The sequence below is a fragment of the Pinus tabuliformis genome, chromosome 5_2, assembly GCF_031772625.1.
Source record: "Pinus tabuliformis cultivar Carrire ecotype Pingquan chromosome 5_2, CPIR1, whole genome shotgun sequence".
NCBI lineage: Eukaryota > Viridiplantae > Streptophyta > Pinopsida > Pinales > Pinaceae > Pinus > Pinus tabuliformis.
The window spans coordinates 19,873,286-19,879,939 of record NC_142306.1 but is presented as its reverse complement, the minus strand read 5'-3'; the positions used below and the strand labels follow the sequence as shown (position 1 = coordinate 19,879,939).

The following is a 6,654-nucleotide window of genomic DNA, read 5'->3' as shown; positions in this document are numbered from 1 at the left end:
ATCTCTCTTTCTTTCATGTTGTTTTCTTCCCTTCTTCCTTTTGGCCCCTAGCTTTACATAGAAATGGTGGGATTGTTGTCGATTGGTGTTTCGGAAGGACAAAACGCAGTGCGAGTTCCTAGGGTGGCCACCCTAGTCCTTCTCAATCATCGTCCCCTGCAGTTCCCCCCTTTTTTTCCAAGGCATGGGGTTGGGGAAGCTTGTTCTCTGTTTGAAGCCTCCCCTTGTGAGCTGATAACCACGGTTGAAATCCCTTTGTTTCATGTTGTTTTCTTCCCTTCTTCCTTCTAGTCCCTAGTTTTATGGAGAAAAGGTGGGATTGTTGTGGATTGGTGTTCAGGAAGGACGAAACACAGTGTGAGCTCCTGGGGTGGCCACCCTAGTCCTTCTCGATCGTCATCCCCTTCGATTCCCCCTTTTTGCGAAGGCACAAGGCTTGGGAAGCTTCTGCTTTATTTGAGCCTCCCCTTGTGAGCCAGTAGCCATGTTTGATCTCTATTTCTTTCACCTTGTTTTCTTCCCTTCTTCCTTTTGGTCCCTAGCTTTATGAAGAAAATGGGGAATTGTTGTGGATTAGTGTTCAGGAAGGATTAAAAGCAGTGCGAGCTCCTGGGGTGGCCACCCTAGTCCTTCTTGATTGGTGTTCCATGCATTTCCCCCTTTTTTCTAGGGTGTGGGGCTTGGGGAAACTGTTCTCTGTTTGAGCCTCCTCCTGTGAGGGGGGTAGACACCTTTGTTTCTCTTTCTTTCATGTTTTTTTCTTCCTTTCCTCCTTTTGGCCCTTAGTCTTACATTTGTTATGGGGGGTGCCCCTATTCAGTGTTGTGGTGGATTTTTTGGTAATATGTGGAAACGACTCTCGGCAATGAATATCTCGGCTCTTGTTACGATGATGAATGTAGCTAAATGCGATACTTAGTGTGAATTGGAGAATCCCATGAATCATCACGTTTCTGAATGCAATTTTCACCTGAGGCATCGTTCGAGGGCACATCTATTTGGGCATCACATCCCATTCAAATGCACTCCCTGCAATAAGTTAGGGAGTAGCGGAGCTGGCGTCCATGCCCAAAGTGGTGTGGTTCGCTGAAATACCTCAATCGATGTTTCATGGCGTGCGTCGACAAGCGGTGATCTTGTCCCATTGGATGGGTAGTCAGTGTTAGTTGATGCGGGCTTTATGTGGCAACGCTCGAACTTGCTTTAATCTCTCTTGTCCTCCCGTCAAGTAGGGCAGATTTAGATCCAACTTTGTGACCTCAGCTCAGGCAATAGCACCCGCTGAGTTTAAGCATATAATTAATTGGAGGAAAAGAAACTTACAAGGATTCCCCTAGTAGTGGTGAGTGAATCGAGAAGAGCCCAGCATGAAAACTGGGCGGCAGTGTCACCTGAATTGTAGTTTTTACAAGCATCCTCAGCGGCTGACCTAGGCCAAATCCCTTGGAAGGGGGCACCTGAGTGAGAGACAACACCGTCAGACCGGGACCCTACCGCATCACAAGGCATTGTCGGCGAGTCGGGTTGCTTGGGAATGCTACCCTAATTTGGTGGTAAATTGCATCCAAGGCTAAATATGGATGAGAGACCGATAGTGAACAAGCACCACTAGGGAAAGATCAAAAGGACTTTGAAAGGAGAGTTAAAGAGTGCTTGAAATTGCTGGGAGGGAAGCAGATGGAGGCTATCGATGTGTCTAGGTCAGATGTGGAATGGCTCAGGCTGGTCTGCCGCTCGACTTGAGGTGCAAACCAACATGGGCTGCTGCATCGTCACAAGCACAGGTGGATTACTACCTGTTGGTTTGCAGTTGCAGGGGTTGAGGAATGAAGCATGCATCCTTGTGCTGGGCCTTGTGAACCTGCACGCTTGTGGTGTTGGTTGGTAGGATTTCCATTCGACCCATCTTGAAACACGGACCAAGGAGTCTAACATGTGTGTGAGTTGGCGGGTTTGAAAACCTGTGAGGTGTAAGGAAGCTGGTGGGCAAGATCCCCTCTTTAGGGGGTGCATCATCGACTGATGTTGAGCTTATGTGAAGGGTTCGAGTGTGAGCACACATGTTGGGACCCAAAAGATGGTGAACTATGCCTAAGCAGGGTGAAGCTAGAGGAAACTCTGGTGGAGGCTTGTAGTGATACTGATGTGCAAATCATTCGTCTGACTTGGGTATAGGGGCAAAAGACTAATCGAACCATCTAGTAGCTAGTTCCTCTGAAGTTTCCCTCAAGATAGTTGCAGCTCACACGTGAATTTTATCCGGTAAAGCAAATGATTAGAGGCATCAGGGGCGTAATGCCCTCGACCTATTCTCAAACTTTAAATAGGTAAGAGGGTGCGGTAGCTCCATTGAGCCACGCCATGGAATCAAGAGCTCCAAGTGGGCCATTTTTGGTAAGCAGAACTAGCGATGCAGGATGGACCGAAAGTCAAGTTATGGTGCCGAATTGCGTGCTAACCTAGATCCCACAAAGGGTGTTGGTTGATTAAGATAGTAGGATAGTGGTCATGGAAGTTGAAATCTGCTAAGGAGTGTGTAATAACTCACATGTCGAATCAAATAGCCCCGAAAATGGATGGCGCTGAAGCGCGCAACCTATACTTGACCATAGGAGCAATTGCCTGGCTCCGATGAGTAGGAGGATGTAGGGTTCGTTGAGAAACCTCAAGCATGAGCTTGGGTGGATCGGCTCCTGATGAAAATCTTGGTGGTAGTAGCAAATATTAAAATGAGAACTTTGAAGACTAAAGTGGGGTAAGGTTCCATGTGAACAACACTTGGACATGGGTTAGTCAATCCTAAGAGATGGGGAAGCCTTGTATCAAGTGTGCACTCTACACAAGCATCGAAAGGGAATCCAGTTAATATTCCTGAACCGGGACATGACAGCAGGCAAAAACGTTACGAAATCTGGAGACGTTGTCGGGGGCCCTGGGAAGACTTATCTTTTATTTTTAACAACTTTCCCACCCTAGAATTGGTTCACTCAAAGATAGGGTCTAGCAGCAAGAAGAGCACTACACATCTTGCGATGTCAAGTGCACCCTCAACGGCCCTTGAAAATTTGGAGGACCGAGTATCGTTCATGCCCGGTTGTACTTATAACTGCATCAGGTCTCCAAGGTGAACAACCTCTGGTCAATAGAACGATGTAGGTAAGGGAAATCATTAAAGTGGATCTGTAACTTCAGGAAAAGGATTAGCTCTAAGGGCTGGTCCTAGGGGTATGTGCCCTCAACTTGTGGGGTATGGGCAATCTACCCAAGCTACTGCCACAGGCATAGAATGCCCTGTCCCAGGGGCTTTTCCTTAGGTGTTGAACAATCGACTCAGAACTGGTACAAACAAGGGGAATCTGACTATTTAATTAAAACAAAGCATTGTGATGGTCCCTGTGGATGCTGATGCAATGTGATTTTTGCCTAGTGCTCTGAATGTCAAAGTGAAGAAATTCAACCAAGCGTGCATAAATGGCGGGAGTAACTATGACACTCTTAAGGTAGCCAAATGCCTCATCATATAATTGGTGACACGCATGAATGAATTGATGAGATTCCCACTATCTCTATCTACTATCTAGCGAAAACAAAGCCAAGGGAATAGGCTTGGAAAAATCAGCAGGGAAAGAAGACCCTATTGAGCTTGACTCTAGTCCGACTTTATGAAATGAATTGAGACGTGTAGAATAAGTGGGAGTCGTTTTCAGCACAAGTGAAATACCACTACTTTTAACGTTATTTTACGTATTCTATAGGGCAGAGATGGGGCACTGCCCCTGTTTTTAGCCTTAAGGCACATTTCAACAAGTCGATCCGGGAAAAAGACATTGTCAGGTGGGGAGTTTGGCTAGGGTGGCACATCTATTAAAAGATAATGTAGGTGTCCTAAGATGAGCTCAACGAGAACAGAAATATCGTGTGGAAAAAAAGGGTGAAAGCTCATTTCATTTTGATTTTCAGTACGAATACAAACCATGAAAGCATGGCCTATCAGTCCTTTAGATTTTCGGAATTTGAAGCTAGAGGTGTCAGAAAAGTTACCACAAGGATAACTGGCTTGTGGTAGCCAAGCATTCATAGTGACGTTGCGTTTTGATCCTCGATATCAGCTCTTCTTATCATTGTGAAGCAGAATTCACCAAGTGTTGGATTTTTCACCCACCAATAGGGAATGTGAGCTAGGTTTAGACTGTCGTGAGATAGGCTAGTTTTACGCTACTGATGAACTGCACCACAATAGTAATTCAACTTAGTACGAGAGGAACCATTGATTCACACAATTGGTCATCGTGCTTGGTTGAAAAGCTAATGGCGCAAAGCTACCGTGTGTTGCATTATGACTGAATGCCTCTAAGTCAAAATCCATCCTAGAAGCGGTGCATGTCACTCTTCGATTGTATCTCGACCTGTAGTGGGGGTGTCACTTTGTCACCCCCAGGGGCGAGTGTCATTTGCAAACCACAACCATGAATCATCTTGGTTAGGGAAGCTTTGAAGTTCAATTCCAAATGGTCGTTGAAAAGAATCATTTGCAGATGACTTAAATACGCTACGGGGTATTGTAAGTGGTAGAGTGGCCTTGCTTCCATGATCCACTGAGATTCAGCCATTGGTCGCCTCGATTCAGAGCTTCGCTCTTGTCACGGAAAAATCTGGACAACCTTCCCACTCTCGTGCTTTTGCCTCTTCCACCAGATGAAATTTTTTTATTACTTGGGGGCGGGAAATTTGTGGTTTCCACTCTACGATGGAAAAGGTGTCGAAGCTCGGTAAAATTGGGGTTTCCATGTCATGCCCTGGTGCCCAAAATTTAGGGTTTCCACATTGCAACAAAAAAGGTGCCCAAGCATGGGAAAAATTGGGGTTTCCATGCCGCGCCCTGGTGCCCAAAATTTGGGGTTTCCACCCAGCGCCTAAAATTAAGGGCTTCCACCCAGAGCAAAAAAATTTGGGGTTTCCATGTCGCACCAAAAATTTAGGGTTTCCACTCGACACCTAAAATTTGGGGCTTCTGCCCGGCGCAAAAAAATTTGGGATTTCCATGTTGTTAGATCCTAGATTTACCCCAGGCTGAAAGGTAATATTCTAGGTCCACATCAAACCATGCTCAGCCTCGTAGCTAGCCCTATGAGGATAGGAGAGGGTTCTCTCCAGGTCAATCTCAGCAAAGGATAATCATATGGGGCTTGAGATGACCAATTTAACAACTAATCTTAGGCTAGGTATGAAGTTCAAGGATTGATTTGAGTTTTTGGGAGATTTTTTGTTGGAAAAAGGGAAAGGCAATTTTGGGTCCGGGGATGAGGCCAAATTATTGCAAAGTTATGATTGGGGCAAGGAAGGAAATCATTTTTATGCTTTAGATTGAATGTATGGATGGATTAGACTAGTGAGGAGCCAAGGAGGGCAAGAGAGTCTCAAGAGTCCTCCTTAAACAGATGAAAACATTGAAAATTAAACAAAATTTCAAGGCAGAGCACAACAGTCCAGTGAATTCTACCTTAATCACTCATTTGTTTAATTTAAGAAGAAAAGAGAAGGGAGAATGACACACATAAACATCAATGAACTTACAAGTACATATAGAAAAACACCATGAAAACACAGAGCCATAGGGATCCCAACAAGTGTTGCAAAACCCTGGTCTTTAGCCAAAAATTCAAAGATAGAATGTACAATGATGTGCCAAACAATCCCAAGTGTCCAACCCTGAAAATGACTAAGAAAATACATGATATAGACTAGCCCAACCCATTCCCTTGCCTCTAGGGGTCGAGCTCATCATTCTAGGAGCTGTTTCAACCAATTCTAAACAAAGCACTGAAATCTAGGCAATCAAACAAGTTGCCTCTATATGATAGGAAACTGATTCATTCATTAATTTTTCACTTTTTAGTGAATGAATCTTCTAGAACAAGTAAATATGTGCCAAAATTACATCATATTCATCAAGTTACATCAAGATAGATCAATAGTTACATCAAAAAGTAAAACTAGTCAAAACTGGGCGAATTTCTAAGCTGTTGAGTGAAAGATAGGCAAAAATCCTCTATGCGCCACGCCTGAAACCTGTATGCATAGCACAAATATGGAGCTGAGTTTGAGGCACTTATCGAAGTCCAAATTGAGCCCAAGATAGCTCGTTGGAAATCGCTTCCTGTCCACTTTCCAACCCAAATGGAATTTCTGAATTTGGATGTCATTTTATCCTCCAAAACATCAATCTCCCAAGACTGCTTCCTGTGGGTGCAAAAGGTGGCAGAAAGGTCATTTTTAGGGTGTTTTTTACCCTTTAGGCAACCCAGAACTTGATAAAATCCTTAGGTAATCCATGATCATACATAAATTTTGATGACAAATCCAAAAATCTAAATTTTTCCTCCTGGAGATCTCCCAATTATAAGCGCGCGCCAAGTGGCGCTACGCGTTGGGCAGGAAAACCTGTTTTGAACCAAAATTTTCAAAATTGACAAAATTTTCTGCAAATTTCTTGAAATTTGGACTGAAGGTTTATCATTGAGTGTCATGCTCAGCTAAAGAGGCTTTGGCCAAGATTCATAGCCTATCATCCTTTTTGCGTTGTCTCAGTGCCTTATTCATCCATGTTGTCTGAGGTAAATATGAAGAGTTTGGTGTCTTGTTTTGATTTCCAAA

General features: G+C 44.2%; 1 non-coding gene and 1 pseudogene across 1 annotated transcript; both read left to right on the top strand.

Annotated features, from left to right (window-relative positions):
- The first annotated feature begins 854 nt into the window (after window positions 1-854).
- LOC149157330 (5.8S ribosomal RNA) lies at window positions 855-1,008 on the top strand (annotated as a pseudogene).
- Window positions 1,009-1,254: 246 nt separating this feature from the next.
- On the top strand, window positions 1,255-4,627 carry LOC149157329 (25S ribosomal RNA). The gene has a single exon (XR_016262117.1). It is a non-coding gene; the product is annotated as a 25S ribosomal RNA (ribosomal RNA).
- The last annotated feature ends 2,027 nt before the right edge of the window (window positions 4,628-6,654 follow it).